The 20,229-nt window shown below is 34.8% G+C and overlaps 1 pseudogene; it reads left to right on the top strand.

The window, feature by feature from the left end:
* The first annotated feature begins 14,197 nt into the window (after positions 1–14,197).
* LOC111146670 lies at positions 14,198–18,454 on the top strand (annotated as a pseudogene).
* Positions 18,455–20,229: the final 1,775 nt, after the last annotated feature.

Below are 20,229 nucleotides of genomic sequence, written 5' to 3'. Positions count from 1 at the left end.
AAGCTCTTGAGCAGCAAAGGAAACATCAACAAACAAAAAGGCAACCCACTGAATGGGAAAAATACTTGCCAATGATGTATCTGATAAGGAGTTAATATCCAAAATATATAAATAATTTACACAGTTCGACCCCCCCCCCCGCCAAAAATACCAATCAGATTAGAAAAGCGGCAGGGATTCTAAATAGACATTTTTCCAAAGAAGACATATATACAGTCAATAGACTGTATATGTGAAAAACATAAAAAGATGTTCAACATCACTCATCATCAGGGAAATGCAAATCAAAACCACCAGAAGATATTACCTTACACCTGTCAGAATGGCTAAGATCAAAAACAACAAAAAGTGTTGGTGAGGATATGGAGCAAAAGGAACCTTCACATACTGTTGGTGGGAATGCAAACAGGTGTAGCTACTGCGGAAAACAGTATGGAGGTTTCTCAAAAAATTAAAAATAAAAATACCATACAATCCAGTAATTCTACTACTGTGTATTTTGCCCAAAGAAAATGAAAACACTAATTCAAAAAAAATATGCACCTCTATGCTTATTGCATCTCATTATTTACAATAACCAAGATCTGGAATCAAGCTAGGTGCCCATCAATAGATGAATGGATATAGAGGGTGTTGTCCATACACACACACACACACACACACACACACACACACACTGGAATATTACTTAGCTGTAAAAAGGATGAGATCTTACCATTTGCAAAAATCTGATAGACCTAGAGTGAAAGGAGTCACACTAAGAAAGAAATACTATAGGATTTCACTTAGACGCGGAATTAAAAAAAAAAAAAAATGAATAAACAAAAAGCAGCAGACTCAAATACAGAAACCTAAGGTTGCCAGAGGGAGGGAGTGGGGAGGATGGGCCAAATGGGTGAAGGGGAGTGGGAGATATAGGTTTTCAGTTAGGGATTGAGTGAGTCATAGGAATAAAAGGGAATACAGTCAGTAGTACCGTGATAGCATTGTATGGGGAGAGATGGTAGCTACACTTGTGTGAGCACTTCATCAAGTATAAACTTGTTAAACCACTATGCTGTGAACCTGAAACCCATGTAACATTGCATGTCAACTACATATCAATAAACACACACACACACACACAGATACTAGTACATACTCATGAAAATGCCTAAGCTTAAATAATGTCAAATGTTAGCAGGATGTAGAACAGTTGCAACTCTCATTCATTGCTGGTACCACCACTTTGGAAAACTGTTTAGACATTTCTTTATGAAGTTAATCACTGACCTATCTATGGATGCAGTAATTCTGCTCTTGGAGGTTTATCCAACAGAAATGAAAATGTCTTTATAAAACAATGTATATAAGAATGTTTACAGCAACTTCATTCCCAATAGCACAAACCTGGGAATAACCAAAATGTCCTTTGACGAAAGAACAGGTAACAAATTGTAGTAAATTCATACAACAGAATGCCCCTAAGCAACACAACAGAGGGAACTATTCATAGGCTCAACAACAGAATCTCACAGAAAGGCTGAGCAAAAGCAGCCAGAAACAAACAAACAAAAGTACATACAGGAGTTTCCATCATATAAGTCCTAAAACAGGCAAAACTTTAAGTTTCAAAAAAAATTAGGGCAATGTTTTGGTTTTTCTTTTTTTTTCAGCTGACGGGGGTGGGGAATAGGCAAGACTAGAAAAGGATAAAGGGAATTTTGGAGAAGATGCAAAATGTTTTATTCCATGACAGATTGTAGATTGCGCACTGTATCTTTTTAAAACCTAGATCTAAGATTTGTATATTTAAATGTATGTAAACATCTACAAATAATAGTAATAATAATTGAATGAGGGGTGGAATGAAAGTAAAGGAATAAATAAACCAATGTTGATTTAAAAAAAAGTCTCAGTACAGATTAGAGATATATGTGCTCTTTCACTGCTGGTAATCAAGTTTACATATCTTCTCCCTATGTTTACTCATAGTTAATGAGAAAAAGGATATAAATACTTTTATAACAAGTCTTAGAAGCATATTTTTTGACCACAAACTTCTGGTGGAAGTTTAACCACATGGGTTATAAAACATATTATAGAAAATTGTATTTTAAGTTACAAAGAACAGAAATCTGCCAGCTTGTCCACTGTTCTTAATTAACCAAAATTTTTAGTATTTTTTCAAAAGAATTTTAGCAGACCCTTTCTTCCAGTTATATAGATTGTTAGCCCTTACAAATCTAATTCAAACACAATATGAAGCTTAATTTCTTTGAAAAAGCACTGAAAAGAGAATTTCTTCCACTCATTTATCCATGACACTGAATGTGATTCAAAGAGCTCTAAAAACATCACTGAACTTGACTTCATGAAATTCTTTATCCTTTAAAAGATTTTGAATTTCAGTTGGCAATCATTTTGCATTTCATTTGCACTTTATGGTTATATCTGCATGTACCGTATTTTTGAAAACAGTCAACCTGAAAACTGATGTCAGGAGCAGGCGTAGACATTACTGTTAAGTGAAGGCAAATGTTTACCAGTGTACAATGATGAGGAGTTTCAATTCCTTAAGCAGATGTATAAATTTGAGGCTTCATATTATGAACACTCAAATAATAATGTTTCCCCTGTTTTTTTTTTCCTCTTCTCTATAATCATCATTGGTTTCAAGAATTTATATATCAGCTCTTATAACATATCTTTTCTTTGGTCTAGGATATATTTTTTCAAAGATTTATTTTTGTGTGTGTGAGAGAGAGAGACAGGCAGGCAGAGGGAAATACAGGCTCCCTGCAGGGAGCCTAATGCAGGACTCAATCCCAGGACCCTGGGATAATGCCCTCAGCCGAAAGCAGGCACTTAACCAAGTGAGCCACCTGGGCACCCCAGTCTATGGTACATTTTTAATCTGGAATTGCAAGTCTACTTTATTTTTTTGTCTTACTATTTTTTTTAAATATATATAGAGAGAGGTTTGGAGAGAGCATGTGTGACCAGGATGGGGAGGGGCAGAGGGAGAGAAAGAATCTTAAGCAGAATCCACACCCAGAACAGAGCCCAATGTGGTGCTTGATCTCACAACCCTGAGGTCATGACCTAAACTGAAATCGACTGTTGGACACTGAGCCAACCAGGTGCCCCTATTTTCTCTAAATAATCTTTAAGTGGAATTCAAGTCCTGAATAAAATTTCCTTTGAGATTTCTTCGAATTTCTGGTACAATTTGAGAACTGGTTTATTAAAAAAAAAAAAATTGAGTCTACACATTAAGACCATTTCAGTTGTCAACAAGAGATATGAAGGCAACCAGAAATGAGGGTAATTGATCTTTAGATTTAATTTTCTTTCCCTGAAAAACAGTCAACATAAAGTAATAGGAGCCAAAATAATGTAATCTTTAAGAGCACAGATTCCAGATTGTGGAGTTAGACTTGGTTCAAAATCTGGGCCCAATAGCTAGATGTGTGATCTTGGACAAACTACTTTTTCAGGCTTCAGTTTCCCATTTACAAAATGGGGTTAATAACAGTACCAACTGGATATGATATTTGAGAATTAAATAAGTTTGTAATTATAAAATGCTAGCTTGGAACCTGGTATAAACTTTTATTAATAACTCCCTTCTTAGAGTGAACTAACCATTAAACTTTGGGGAGATCAGAAAACAGAACTGTGTTTTGCTAGAGGTTTTTTTAATTTCATTTTATTTTAAGATATACATGTAGCAGGATATTGACTGTGACTCTTACTGCTTTCTGCAAGTTTGTGCTGATCCCCAAAAGAATGAAAGCAATATACAATGTGACAAAGACCCAAATATCCTATGATCAAAGACATTACGGAGACTGAAGCCAGTTCTGTCAGCCCATAACTCATCTTACATTAAGTGAAAGAAACATTCACTGGAAGTCTGGAGCTAAAGAAGCTGATAGAGACAACTTTCTTTGGATAAAGTTGTTGGAATGGAATTTTGGCTTCTCTTCATCCCAGGTCAAGAGAGAAGAACCAGCCAAGGTTTGGAGTAAAACTGTTACCAGGTGAGTATAAAGGAAAGAAAGGGACTGAGGTCTGAACATAAAGCAGGCTGCTTTGGGGATTACCTACATGTTCATCAACATCAAAGATGTCTGATGTCATAAAACAAGGCATGAATTCATCAAAAAAGCCAGATTTGGGTCATCTTATAAAGTAGTTCATCCAAGAAAACCACTTGTGTCATTGAAGACATAACAAAACCTATGAGGTAGGTAAAAATTGTTTCCATGAAATATTTCGCAGGAATCTAACTTGGAAGAGCTACGTGAAATGCCGAACAACCATCAAAACCACTAGAAGAGTTGAACACCCCCAGGGTGCAGATGCAAAAAGGCAGAACCAGTTTGACCCAGATCTGAGCAGACTTGTGCAGAAGTCCCCAAAGCTGTCCTCAGTTGCCTTTAGTTCATTTTAACACTAAACTCTCCTCTCAGGGGTGGGATGGTGTTCTTCCACTTTTTTGAACATAAGAGATATGCACTAGCATATTAACATGCTAAGCATGTGCATTTAACTTAGATACCTAAGTAATAAAATATGTATGAATTCCCTAATTAATATGCAAGCTTCCTGCCCCTGCCCCCTGGCATATTAAATAAAACCAGCATTAACTCCAAGGGGGGACTGTTTTGAGAACAATCTCTGTCTCCTTACCCCTCCTTGTTTGTAAATAAAACAACATTTGTTTAAACCAAAAGACATGCCAAGTGGTAGTCTCTCTGTGTTGGAGGATATTGGAGAGGCAGAAGGCCCCCAACAGAGGGCTGATTAGAAGAATCCCAGAGGCTGGGGTGGAGTTAAAAGCAGCCCTAAGCAAAGCATGGGCTTTGACCCTTGTCCAAGGAAATGCACCTAAATGTTCCCAGAAGGAAGCTCTCCAGGAAAACCCAAAAAAGTATGTTGCAAGTGAAAAAAGTCAGCAACTGGCCTTGTCAAACCTAGAGACTCCATGGTGCAACTGAAGTAAAACTGTCCCGGTCTTGGGCTCACCTGCCTGTCTCTCTAGCCCAATCCCAGGATAACCAGAGGCAATTTAGAGAGAAAAAGGAGTAAACAATAAAATAAATTGTGCCTTCTGAAACAGATGTCATCTATAGGAGGAACAAGGTTTTCAACTGAATCATATTTGGGGTGATGTGGTTATTAGTCTTTACATTTGCATGCAGCTTAAAATGTAAACAACTCTTAAATATAGGAAAAGAAACTCAACTTTATTACATGAAAATTAAAATCAGAGTTTTTTGGTTTTTTTTTTTACTTATTAAGTTAGTGAGGAAAAAACACCTGTGACACTAAGTTGGAGAGGGTGTGTGGAAAAGAGACATAGTTACGTACCAATGCGGATGGGTATTTGGAACTTGTGAATGTGTAAGTAAACTAATGTAGAATTATTTTCATTGCAACATGTTTTGTTATGCAAAATGTTGTAAGCCATCTTAATGTCCAACTGGTGGAAGAACTGGGTAAAATAATGTGTCTTCATACAAGGTAACACTATACCATCATCAAAAATAATAAAGAAACTCTATAAAGATAAATATGGAAAATAATCCAAGATATATCACAAGTCAAAGTAGAACAGCATGTATACTATGCAATTACATGTAAAAGTTATATACATACACACATTTATATGAATCAATTTATTGATGTTCAAATGCTTATAATATCTTTAGAAGTTATAGAAAATAATGGCTGTCTGCTGGAATTTGAGTGGCTAGGGACAGGGGAAAGAGAATATACTCTTCAACATACATGACTTAAAATTCCATACCTTGCAGGTTTACCACCTATGTATATAATACAACAATCAAAAAGATTCTCCGAATAGAAAAAAAAATAGGAAAATCCTTAAACTATTAAATTATCAACTGCAATACAAGTCAGATTTGTGTGGTATTCTTAATGACTCACCAGATATAAATAATGATAAAAAAATGTTTTCTATTTGAAAGAAGAATACACCCACAATAACTGTCAGTGACTCAAAATAATATGCCACTTTTGGAGGAAAGAAATATGAATGTTTGAATGTGACAAAAAATGATTCTAACTAGTCAATCCAAAGCATATTTGGGGACAACATCTGGAATTGCCAACTGGATACCTTTAGAACCTCTCACATAAAACAAATGTTATCACTCTGATATATTTTGTCAAAAAAAAAAAAAAAAGGTGACATTATAACAAAAATAAAAGTGTGACATTCTTTTATTTTGTGCTTTTTATAGAAATTTTTAATCTACTGACAGCCTAATAGATCAGTTCATATGATAATTCCTGAGTGGATAAATAAATTCACCTTTTTCTTTACAAAAGAAACATCTAATTTCAGGAGAGAAACCATCGTTTTTCATCTTTGAGGCAGCCTCATGAGAATCTTATCTGGAGTTGGTCATGGACCAGGTCAGGCATCACCAAGCTGAAAGCTTTAAATGAAGCAGAAATAACGGACCAGGTAGAAGGGGAATAATAAAGGTAATAAAGCTGAAAAAAAATGCATTAAATCAATTCCAATGCAGTGTTAGGAACTTGAAATAGTTGATGCAAAAATCTTCATCATCTTCTATTTGAAATAATCTGTATTTTGATTTTGACAGAATTTACAAATCCTTGGGAACCAATAGTTTCTTTGGTTAATAGATAGCAGTTGGATGTGGAATTTATTCAGGCTATTTCTTATTCAGGAATCATTTAAATATTCTTCGTAGAATCTGGATTTCTTTTCAAACATTTCAGTAAGTCCTACCTTAATCAAGAGTGATTTAAAATAAAGGGGGGGGGTGTCTAAATACACCATCTACAATAAATCCTGTTATTGAAAGTTTTGGTACAGATTCCTTTGCCAAGTTTTTCTTATGCATTAAAAAGATTTTTTAAAATGCTGATTGTAGAAAACTGAAAGCAATTATCTAAAGGTTAGATTGTGGGAGATAAGATGAAAATCCTCTATCACTAAGAAGGACCAAAAACATACACTGTATAAAATTACCAGCAAGGCTAAAGCTTGTTAACTTGATAACAAAATTTACGGTGAGACATCTTCCCAACTCACAGATGGGCAGTAGCAGCACTCTGCTCTAGGAAACATTTGCCCCCTTATTCCCCACCCACCTCTCTCAAGCACCGTAGGCACTTCAACTACCTCATTTAGGAGCACAGAGATATTTTATTTCCATTGAAACTTTAGTTCTTGCTCTAAAGATTTTTTTGGAGGGGTTTATATTTTTTTAATATTTTTTTAATTTTTTATTAACATACAAGGTATTATTAGCCCCAGGGGTACAGGTCTATGAATTACCAGGTTTACACACTTCACAGCACTCACCATAGCACATACCTTCTCCAGTGTCCATAACCCAACCACCCTTTCCCTGCCCACCCCCCACAACCCTCTGTTTGTTTTGTGAGATTAAGAGTCTCTTATGGTTTGTCTCCCTCCCGATCCCATCTTGTTTCACACAGATTCTTTTTGATGTTTTACTTTTACTACTTTTATGTCAGAGAAGTTTGGCCAATTGAATACCATTTTCTAATGACTCGAGAACATAAAAGTCACAGATAGTTTTAAAGGACTGTTTAGATGTAAATAATGGGAATATTTCACATTGACATTTAAAAATAATGTGTTACACAAAATAAACTTAACCTGTCTGGTTTGAAAATTTAATAAGTCAGATAAATTGGAGTGCCTGGGTGGCTCAGTTGGTTAAGTGTACAACTCTTGATTTTGGCTCAGGTCATGATCCCAGGGTTGTGAGATAAAGCCCCACACAGGGCTCCATGTTGGGCATGGAGTTTGCTTAAGAGGCTTTCTCTCCTTCTGCCCATCATCACCTCTCTCTTTCTCTTTCCTCAAAAAAAAAAGTCAGATAAATTATGAAAATTAATATTAAAACATATAGTAGTTAAATAGACAATTTGACTTCAAAATTTACATAGAAATTCAAAGGCTAGGAATGACCAAGATAATCTTGAAGAATAACATTGGACGATTTATTCTCCCAGATGTCAAAGGCTTTTTATAAGCTACAATAATTAAGACAAGGGTAGACAAAAGACAACTAAAACAAATTCTCCCAGATGTCAAAGGTTTTTTATAAGCTACAATAATTAAGACAAGGGTAGACAAAAGACAACTAAAACAAATCAGGGTCCAGAATGACCCACAGACATAATGTCTACCTGATTCATGACAAATGTAAAAGTTAGAAACGTTAGAAAAGGATGGCCTTTTTTTTTTTAAGATATTATTTATTTGAGAAAGAGAAAGAGTGAGAGTGAGAGAGCACACAAAAGCATGAAAGAGGAGGGGGGCAGAAGGAGAGGGACAAGCAGTCTCCCTGTTCCATCCCAGGAGCCTGAGATCATGACCTGAGCCAAAGTCAGATGCTTTACTGCCTTAAGCCACCCAGGTACCCGGAAAAAGGATGGTCTTAATAATAGATTCTATTTACATTAATGGATACCCATGTGGGAGAAAAATGAATCTTGATGCCTAAATGTCATACACTTCTACATGGATTATAAACATGAATGTGAATGGTAAAAATAAAGCTTGGGGAAAATAACAGTAAAGGACTTCTTAACCTTGGGATAGGCAGAGATTTCTTAAACAGATCACAAAAAGCACTAAACACAAGAATAAATAAATTGACATTGTTAGAGGGCCTGAATGGCTCAGTCAGTTGAGTGCCAGATTCTTGATTTTGGCTCAGGTCTTAATTTCAGGGTTGTGAGATGGAGCCCTGTCCTGGGCTGCCTGCTCAGCGGGGAGTCAGCTGGAGATTCTTTCTCTCCCTCTGCCCCTCTCAACCCATGCTGTGTCTCTCTAATAAATATCTTAGAAAGTTAGACTGTTAAAATTAAAAATTTATTCATCAAAAGATATCATTTAGAGAAAAATTAAGCCATAAAGTGAGCAAAAAATTTTTCATATGTCTAATGAAGAACTCATATCCATAACATATAAGGAATTTCTACAAAAAAAGACAGACAACCCAAACACAAAATGGAATAGGCACTTTCCAAAAGAAGATATCCGCATAAATATGGTCAATTGACTTTTGACAAAAGTATCTAGGTAACTAAATAGGGAAAGAATACTCAATAAATACTACTAAAACAATGAATATTGGAGTGCCTGGGTGGCCCAGTGGGTTAAGCCTCTGCCTTCGACTCAGGTCATGATCTCAGGGTCCTGGGATCAAGCCCCACGTCGGGCTCTCTACTCAATGGGGACTCTTCTTCCCCCCCTCTCTGCCTGCCTCTCTGCCTACTTGTGATCTCTGTCAAATAAATAAATCTTTAAAAAAAAAAAACAATGAATATTTATACATCAAAAGAGAATCTCAATTTTTACTCGTAGGATATAAAAAAATTAACTCCAAGTGGATAATAGACTCAATTAAAATATCAAACAAAAAGATTCATAAAACATAGGGAACAAATCTTTGGGGGTGCCTGGCTAGCTCAGTCAGTAGATAGTGCAGCTCCTCATTTTGGGGTTATAAATTCAAACTCCATGTTGTGCATAGAGATTACTGAAAAATAAAATATTTTATTTTTATAAAGATTTTATTTATTTATTTGACCAAGAGAGAGAGATCACAAGTAGGCACAGCAGCAGGCAGAGAGAGGGGGAAGCAGGCTCCCCGCTGAGAAGAGCCCGATGCAGGGCTCGATCCCAGAACCCCGAGATCATGACCTGAGCTGAAGGGTGAGGCTTAACCACTAAGCCCCCCAGGTGCCCCTGAAAAATAAAATATTTTTTAAAAATAGGAAAAAAATTTTGTCATCTTGTATAAGCAAAAACCACCTTGGATCTCAAGAAGTATCTCAGGAGGCACAAAAGATAAAATCATAAGTTGGACTTTTAAAAAAGCAGAAGTTTTCATTTTTATGAAGATTTACTTATTTAAAGAGAGAAGAGAGAGAGATTGGGGGGAGAGGGAGAGAGAGAATCCTCTCCCCCAAATCCTTGATTTCATGATCCTGAGATCATGACCCAAGCTGAAATTGAGAGTCAGACGTTTAACCAACTGAGCCACCCAGGTACCCCTAAAACTTCTGCTTTTTAAAAAAACACTAATACAGAAATGAAGACAAGCCCTAAAATGGAAGTATTTACAAAACACTTATCAGTATCCAGAATATTTAAAGAATTCTGATATGCCAATGATAAGAAAAAATGCCCAATTTGACAAAGTATATCTATGGAGGACAAATAAGCACATCAAAAGTTACTCAACATCATAATCATTAGGGAAACGAAATTAAATAAGATACCAATACAAATCTACTAGCATGACTAAAATTTAGCCACTGCTGGCAGGAGTATACCCTAGTAAAATCAACTTGGAAAACATTTGCCAGTATCCATGGAATCAGAACATAAATATATATAAGCCATCAAATCTGCTCCTAGAATATAAAAATACATCAGATAGAGCTATACATTTGTGCATCAGACATGTACAAGAATTTTATAGCAGTACTATTTTAATAGTCCAAAACTTGAAACAAAGTGGATTAATGGTACTATAAATATATTCTATATATATATAATATATATATATATATATATATACGATATTCATACAAGGACTATTACACATTATAAATTGCTGTACATTCAACAATATGGATCAGTTTCAGAGCCGTAATATTGAGTAAAAAGCCAGACTCAAACAACATACATACATAGGATTTCATTTCTTTTAAGTTCAAAACAGAAAAATAGACAGTATGGTGATAGAAGTCAGAACAGTGGTTAACTTTGGAAGTGGGAATGGTCACTAGAAGTTTTCTGGGATGTTAATAATGTTAATGTTATTAATTTTTATCTGATTCATGACTATATGAGTGTGTTTAATTTATAAAATGTATCAATCCACATGCTTCTGTCTTTGTACTGATATATTTCAATTGAAAAGATTTTAAATATTCATTAACAAAATCTAGGGTACAAGTATAAATTATATTTTTGTTTCTTCCTCCATTCTTAATGGGGAGTAATTTTAATTTTTATATTGAATATACAAAACTGTAAATAAAAGTAGGTAACACTGAGTTAAATATCATCTGGAAATTTACCATAGCATCATCTGCTATTTTACTCTAATAAAAGATAGCCTAATGACTCTTCAAGAACTCTAGTTTTGGGGGTTTCTTCCCCCCTCAAGTGCTGCTATGCCTTACATTGAAATATATTTTAAAGGGATGTGTAATTTCTACTTAAGTAACTTGAATTAGTTTCAAATAATTTTATGCTCTAGATGGTCATGTTTCTTCATGGATGAACACTTACTATAAAATCACTTTATAATGTAAATTGCTGTCATAGACTATTATATTTTTATAGAGATACCTCAGAGACATGGTCAGTTCAGCTCTGGATCAGCTAAATAAAGCAAGTATTACAATACAGGGAGCCAAATGAACTTTTTGTTATCCCATTGTGTATATAAGTTATGTTTACACTATGGTCTATTAAGTGTACAATAGTATTAGGTCTTTTAAAAAGTACATACCTTAATTTAAAAATAATTTATTGCTAAACCTAAATGTGAGATCTGAAACCGCAAAATTCCTAGAAGAAAACATAGGCAGGAATTTCTTTTACATCAGTCATAGAAATATTTTTCTAAGTAGGTCTTCTCACACAAGGAAAACAAAATTAAACTATTAGGATTACACCAAAATAAAAAGCTTTTGCAAAGCAAAGGAAACCATCAGCAAAACATAAAAAGGCAACCTACTAAATGGGAAAAGGTAGTTGCCAATGATATCTGATAAAGAGTTAATATTCAAAACATATAAAGAACTTACAAACTTAACACCAAAAGAATGCTCTGATTTAAAAAAAAAAAAAAATGGACAGAGGATGTGAATAGATCTTTTTCCAAAGAAGACACACAGATGGTTGACACATGAAAAGATGCTCAACATCCCTAATAATCAGGAAAATGCAAATAAAAATTGAGGTATCACTCTACACCTGTCATGATGGCTGGAATCAAAAAGGTAAGTAATAACTGGTGTTGGCAAGAAAGTAGAGAAAATGTAGTATATATCCTCATGCAGTGCTGGTGAGAATACAAATTGGTGTAGCCACTGCGGAAAACAATATGGAGGGTCCACAAAAAATTAAAAATTGGATTACCATAGGATCCAGTAATTCCACTACTATTTACACAAAGAAAACAAAAACACTAAATTGAGAAGACATATGCACCCCTGTATTTACTGCAGCATTATTTACAATAGCCAAGATATGGAAGTAACCCAAATGTCTATCAACAGATGAATGGATAGAGTGGGAGAGAGAGATATTTTTATATATATATATATATATATATATATATATATATATATATATATAAAACACACACACAGGAATATTACTTAGCCATAAAAAAGGACAAGATCTTTCTATCTGCAACAACATGGACGGACCTAGAGAGTATAATGCTAAAAATAAGTCAGAGAAAGAAAAATGCCATATAATTTCACTTATATGTGGAATTTAAGAAACAAAGGAACAAAGAAAAATCAAATAGACTCTTAAATAAAAGAGAATAAACTGGTGGTTGCTAGAAGGGAGGTGGGTCAGAGAAATAGGTGAGATCTACAAAGGGGACTAAGAGTACACCTATCTTGGGGCACCTGGTTGGCTGAATACGCTTATCTTGATGAGAACTGGGTAATATACAGAATTGTTGTGTCATATTGTACACCTTGAAACTAATCTAACACTATATTAACCATACTTCATTAAAAAACAAAAACAAAACAAAACAACAAAAAATAACCTTGTTACTTAAAAATACTAACCATCATTTCAACATACAGTGAATTGTAATCTTCTTGCTGATGGAGTATCTTGCCTTGATGTTGATGGCTACTCATTGATCAGGGTAGGGGTTACTGAAGGTTGGGGAGGCTGTGGCAATTTCAAAATAAGACAACTAAGTTTGCCGTATTGATAGACCATTCCTTTCACTTGAACACTTAGAAAGCTTTGTAGAGTTATTAGTTGCATAACTTTAATATTGTTGTGTCTCAAGGAATAGGGAAGTCCAACGAGAAGGAGAGAAATAATGGAGCAGACAGTTGATGGAGCAGTAAAAACAGTTAGGAATTAATCCATCATCTTGTATGGGCAAGGTTGTGGTACTCCAAAAACAGTTATAATAGTAACATCAAAGAGCAATGATCATAGGTTGTCATAATATAATAATGAAAAAAAACCTGAAATATTGCAAGAGTTACCTAAATATGACACGGAGACACCAAGTGAACAAATACTATGGGAATAGCACTGGCAGACTTGTTTGCAACAGAGTTGCTACAAACCTTCAATTTGTATAAAACACAGTATTTGTGAAACACAATAAAGCAAAGTGTAATGAGGCCCGCCTGGATATGACCCAATCTTCCTAATCATCTAGTAATCCAGTCATTCAAGTTTCACCTCAAGTTGGTTTAGAGGGAAAAAACTAAAACAAAATGAAACAAAACAAAAAACCTTTCAAAAATGGAACGACTTTTGATTGAGTTTTTTGTAATTTTTTTCTTTACAAAATTGCCAAACACGACTATTTGCCACAATGTGGTAAAATACACAGACACACACACACACACACACAAAACTTAGAAGACCTGAGTTTTATTGTGGTTTTACAATTAAGCAAATTTAGATGAGCAATTTAATCCCCGAATGTCATTTAACTCATTTGAAAAAATGGTGAATTTTGTGATCCATAAGGTATCTTTAGCTTCAGGAAATGTTGATATACATAGGTCAAGTTAGTTAAAATAGTAAAACTGATCTAACTGTGACTATATTGCCTGAGACCATTCTTATACATGAAACACACTTTTTATGATAAACTGTCCCAAAAAGGCATCAAAGCAAAAAAAAAAAAAAAAAAAAAGACCAGTAGTTGTTTATAAAACTATTTATAAACAACTTATTACTTAAAAATCAGCATGACTATTTTGTTCTTAAATGTAGTCACACACCTAAACATCCATCCTCAAATACTTGAATTCAAAGCCCAATTCAGTATAAATATCTTCAAATAAAAATTAGGCAATACTTCCCATTTTACCCCAGTGCAATACAAAGTTTATTATATGAATTATATCTACAAAATAAACATTAAGAAGGATGAGTACTGAAGCAAAAATAGAAGGAAGCGATTGGTCTGGACATAATGGTTATGGAATTAAAGATATGGAAGAGCTAAATTGTGTCCAACTTTCTCAGGTGAGGCAAAAGGGGAAGAAGAGCAATTTCCCAAGGCATTACTGTAGTAAACGGAGATGTAGACTGCTGTAGTCCCCACTACATGACATTGCCTAAATAACCCCAACAAGAAAATCTTTCAGAAGTGGCAGCTCCAGCCACGGGCAGTGACACAACGGATTAGTTCATTAAAGGTCCACAGGATGGGTGCCTGGGTGGCTCAGTCATTAAGTGTCTGCCTTCAGCTCAGGTCATGATCCCAGGGTTCTGAGATCGAACCCCACGTCAGGCTCCCTGCTCAGTGGGAAGCCTGCTTCTCCCTCTCCCACTCCCCCTGCTTGTGTTCCCTCTCTGTCTCTGTCAAATAAATAAATAAAATCTTTAAAAAAATAAATAAAAGGTCATATGAAGGCTACCATTCATAGATATTATTGAAGTATTATGAAATGGGATCATTGGATATCCACACCAAGTGGAATATATAGGTACAACAATCTGCCTGAATTCATCTTTTACCAAGTGATAAATGAAAAACAAAAACAAAAAAAAGCCTATCTCTATAAATCAAAATTCAGACTAAGTTTAATTCAAATGGCACCTCTTCCTCAAAGCATCAGCTAATCTTTGCAGTCAGATAGTCTCACTCTTGTTTCAAACTCCAGATATCATTTGGCTGTTTTTTTTTTAATGCCACTTGTCATTATTATTGTATTATAGTGATTTGTGGGTTTTTTTCTGACTTCATCCTATCCCTAAACTTGCTTATTTAATCCAAAAGGACAGGAATTATTCATCATATCTTTCAGTGTTGCACAGTAGCTATTACATACTGAAATGTTTCTTGCTTAAATGGATGGATGAATAAGTATTCCAGCTTAAACAAAGTACAGGTAAAAGATAGAAATCAACCCCAATAGTAATACATCTTTTTTAAATGGTTATACTAGAAATGGAAGCCATACTTCCATTATATCTGTAAAATGTTATCTCTTAAAAAAAAAAAAAACTATGAAGACATGAAAAATTAAGATTGATAAAGCTGGGTGGGTGGTGGTGGATAAAAGGGTTCATATGTTATCTTTTCCATTGTTCTACATATTTGAAATATCTCACAACTTAAAAATCTATGGGACACAAGGCAGTGTTAATACTTCATTCTATGCACAATAATATATAACCTAGACCCAAGTTGCTTGTCTAATATAACTATTTTTTAAAACAATGTAGCAATATGACACTAATCTGAAGATAATAAGGGATATAAACATAAAACCCTATCAGAAACCAACATACAAAAAAGACCTCTGAAGTAAACAAAATTGGTTTTAGAGATTTTGTGAAACAGAAAACACAGATTTACACGACCAAAAAGCCTCTTTCTTAACACATTATCCTACTAAGTACAGCTACTTAGCTCTCCTAGCTATCTAAGATTCAAAGGCTCAAATGTTTAAAATGGACACAATAGGAAGGCTAGGGAAATATAAAATTTATAGTTATCCAGGGATAATTTGATAGAATATATCATTTGGGAAGCTTTACTATGCACAGGATAAAATTCAGTGATCAAAATGGGGATAGTCAGTTCTTCCAGGTGGGGAGTGAGGCAGTCAGTTCTATTCCATACAATTTTTAAGAATTCAGAAACATGGGATGCCTGGGTGGCTCAGCTAAGAGTCTGCCTTCGGCTCTGATCAGGATCCCAGGGTCCTGAGACTGAGTCCCGCATCAGGCTCCTTGCTCAGAGGGAGAGCCTGCTTCTCCCTCTGTCTGCCACTTCCCTTGCTCATGCTCTGACAAATAAAATCTTTAAAAAAAAAAAAATCAGAAACATAGGTTTATATATCAGAAGGAATTCTACTATTTAAAAGTTTTATTAAAGTTTGAAAAAAAAAATTATGTTCCACATACTTGGAACATCTTATTTCTCAGTAATTCCACTGAGGTCAAGTCAACTAAAACAATTTTTTGAATGCCATAAATTACTTATAAGGTACAACTATGATGGGAAATTTTAATGAATTCTAAGGACTATTAAACGAAAGAATCTTCAGTAAAGCCTGTTTTGTGTAATCATGTTAACAAGGTGCATTATTCAAATACACAAGTCAATTGAAATACGAAATGAAAATTTCACTGAATGTACTTAGAGAAAATGGAAAAACTGGAGAACTATAAAGGGCCTGTTCTTCAAAGGGAAGTGTGTTATAGCATGTTTTCTGCAAGAATGTCGTTCTATTCAAAAGCAATAGAATGCCTCTGCTTCTATTATTCTATCTAAATATTAATATCAGGATCTAAAACAAAGACTCTGATATTAATATTTAGCCCTACCATCAGCTTTTAATCAAGTGAGCATGACATAACCTAGCAAAAGTATTTCCCCTTCGAACCCTCCTACACTGTTGGTGGGAATGCAAGCTGGTGCAACCACTCTGGAAAACAGCATGGAGGTTCCTCAAAATGTTGAAAATAGAACTACCCTATGACCCAGCAATTGCACTGCTGCGTATTTACCCTAAAGATACAAACGTAGTGATCCGAAGGGGCACGTGCACCCGAATGTTTATAGCAGCAATGTCTACAATAGCCAAACTATGGAAAGAACCTAGATGTCCATCAACAGACGAATGGATAAAGAAGATGTGGTATATATACACAATGGAATACTATGCAGCCATCAAAAGAAATGAAATCTTGCCATTTGCGACGACGTGGATGGAACTAGAGGGTATCATGCTTAGCGAAATAAGTCAATCGGAGAAAGACAACTATCATATGATCTCCCTGATATGAGTGAGAGGAGATGCAACATGGGGGGTTAAGGGTGTAGGAGAAGAATAAATGAAACAAGATGGGATTGGGAGGGAGACAAACCATAAGTGACTCTTAATCTCACAAAACAAACTGAGGGTTAATGGGGGGAGGGGGTTGGGGGGGTGGGATTATGGACATTGGGGAGGGTATGTGCTGTGGTGAGTGCTGTGAAGTGTGTGAACCTGGCGATTCACAGACCTGTACCCCTGGGGATAAAAAGATATTATATGTTTAAAAAAAATAAAATTTAAAATTTAAAAAAAAAAAAAAAGTATTTCCCCTTCGTTTAAAAAAAGGGGTGGGGGGAGAAATCCCAGTTTCAAAACAAGAGCTACAATAGCAGGCAAAACCACAAAGATTTAAGAAGCCAAAGAAAACTACTCATAAAATGAATACATGTATTTTTAGAGTTTTAAGGATCTTTGAGCTTCACTTAGTCTAAACCTCTTATTTTACAGTTGAAAAAAAACAATGAGACTTATTACTGATTATTCAGTTTCAGATATAAGACAAACCCAGAGCTTCTGACTACCAATCTACTTTGACAGGATAGCTTGCAAAACTTACAATAACTTAAATAAAAACTGAGTTGAACTGTTTTGTCCCTCTCTGCACACCATATGAAAACCCAGACAGAGAAGGTCACAGATATGGCGGCTGTTAGGAGGGGAAGCTGACAACCACATTTGCAGGTCTGATATGTTCATCTGTAACTGCATGCAGCTACAACATACAAAAAGCAGCTGGTAAAACCAGAACAGTTCCCCACATATGCTGCACCACCTCTGCAGCCTTAATATGTTGAAGGGCAGCCCGGTCATCTACAAATGGGCCGTGCATCCATCCGCACTAGAACTGGCCATTATACTCGCTGATGCAAGGGTGTGTATGTGTTTGTAAGAAGTGGGATAATGGATACAATGCAATTTGCAAAAGGTTCTAGGCCAAGAAAATTGCTTATCCCCTGGGACTGGCTACTTTAGGAGCAAATGTTTGCTACCCAATTCAGTCAGTAATAATTGCAAAGGTAACTGGGGAAAAGGGCATATTCTATAAGCCAACAAACTTATGAAGCAGTTAAATCACTGTGGACAAAAATCAACAAGGGAGAGTCATTTCCTAAACCCAAAGAGAAAGCTAAGCTAGGAAATTCTGCTGAAACAGAAATAGCTGAAAAAACAACTGACAGCCTCAGTGCCCTTGCCAATATAACTCAACTCTGAAACAAAAACAAGATCAGAATCCACCTCAGGTGCTACACGGTTTATGCCTGACCCCAAGCTCGTGGATCACGGGCAGTCCCATCCAGAAAATGTAGGTTGTGAAGCAGTAGAAGCTGAAATAGTCTGCATAGAGAACTAGAAGATGTGAAGTAGAAAATAATGATGAAAAAGTCATGTAAAGGTTAACTGTGACAGAGAGTATAACTTTTTTTTTTAAACAGTTTTTCTCTCACATCTTCTAAAGTAATGTATCGTTTGACCCATCACATAATGGATTAAAACACAAACTGTGAATTTAATCCCAGCAATATTAAAAGACTGGCGAAGAAGCAGAAGTATTGGGAAGCATTTAATAATTTTTAAGGGTGTTTATAAAAAAACAAAAATAGCGTAAATATATGAACACTGATGAAATAACGTATGTGTATACTTATACAGATACATATACATATTTGCTTTAGCCTTTTCAAATTAATGTCAGCTAAATTAGAATGGTGTGTAGAAGGATGTGTTCCCTCTCTTTTTTTTTCATTCCCCAGAGCTTGAATATCCATATTTTATGAAAAAAAATTAAATAAAAACTATTTGCCTCGATAATGTGATATTAATATATTTTTGTAGGATTGTGGGGGAAAATATGTAAACATACAATCAATTTGATGTATTCAAGCTTAAAATAAAACAAACAAAATAAAACAGTAAAATTCCTATTTCTAGAATCACTTTTGCAGACTAAGTAAGCATTCTAGCAAGACAAAGCAATTTAGTGTAATAACAGAAGAAAGTTACTCTAAATGCTTCATTTTTCTTTCAAAGGTACTAAAGTACATTCCTAAAACCACAGAGCATTGAGATACCCACAGATGATTGGGGAGTTATCCCACTGTCTGCAATATATTTTGTAGACAACCAAAGTGGAATAAAAATATATATGAAATATCTTATTTAGAAATATTAATTTTATTCTTATAAAAAGATGCTAGGGTCACTACAGTCAAATTATTACATTTCAAAATATACATTTTATATTCAATTAATATAAGGATCTTATTTTAAAACTAAACTTATATTCTATAATATATAAAAATATTTAATGCATTGTCATAGGTAGGGCTTATTTAAATCCTCAGGTTACCATAGTCTGCTTGAAAGTAATTGAATTCATGCTTTAAATATGTGCTTATTCTTTACAGAGAGATAGACAAGGCTTTCAATCTGTAGCCAGAAAATCTAGATTTAAGTTCCACATGTTATTAAGCTGCTATGAACTTTGGCAGCTTAAGTCTCTATAAAATCTGGTTTCTTCTGCCAGAAAGAAATATCATCTTTAGGGGCACTGTTAGGTTTAAATGAAGTCTATATATAAAGTCTGTCGAAAAACAATACATACATTTAAATCCTTATTTTTAATATATGTTATTAGTTTATATTATCTCTAAAGCAAGGAGGTTAATTAATGTGGCCATTTAGACTCTGTTGATAAAACAGTCTAGTCTGTTTTATTACTGTACAGGAATAAGAGTCAAACTATTACCATATTATTGGAAAACAATTGCCATGAACAAATTCCATGATTATGACTATTGATGCAAAAAGAAAAGAGGACAGTTCAAATATCACAAAATACTTGAAGTATATTTACTCAATTATACCTACAAGGACTTGATTCACGCTTTATTCATCAAATCTTACATTTGTTCAAGCAGCACATATTATTTGGCAGTTTAAAGCTCAATCTGTGCTTTTTGTGTGGCTATATGGGCAGTTAGATGTGAACCAACTGTAACTTTGATACATTGCAAGAGGGAATAGGAATTGGTTCAGCCACTTTGGTAAACTACTTACATATATCTACCCAAATTGAGTACATGCCTTCCTCTGACCCAGTATTTCACTCCTAAGTATACATCCCAA

The sequence above is a fragment of the Enhydra lutris genome, unplaced genomic scaffold, assembly GCF_002288905.1.
Source record: "Enhydra lutris kenyoni isolate GAN:26980312 unplaced genomic scaffold, ASM228890v2 scaffoldscaffold2, whole genome shotgun sequence".
NCBI classification, from domain to species: domain Eukaryota; kingdom Metazoa; phylum Chordata; class Mammalia; order Carnivora; family Mustelidae; genus Enhydra; species Enhydra lutris.
The sequence above is the reverse complement of the archived record's forward strand: the minus strand, read 5'-3'. Positions and strand labels throughout refer to the sequence as shown.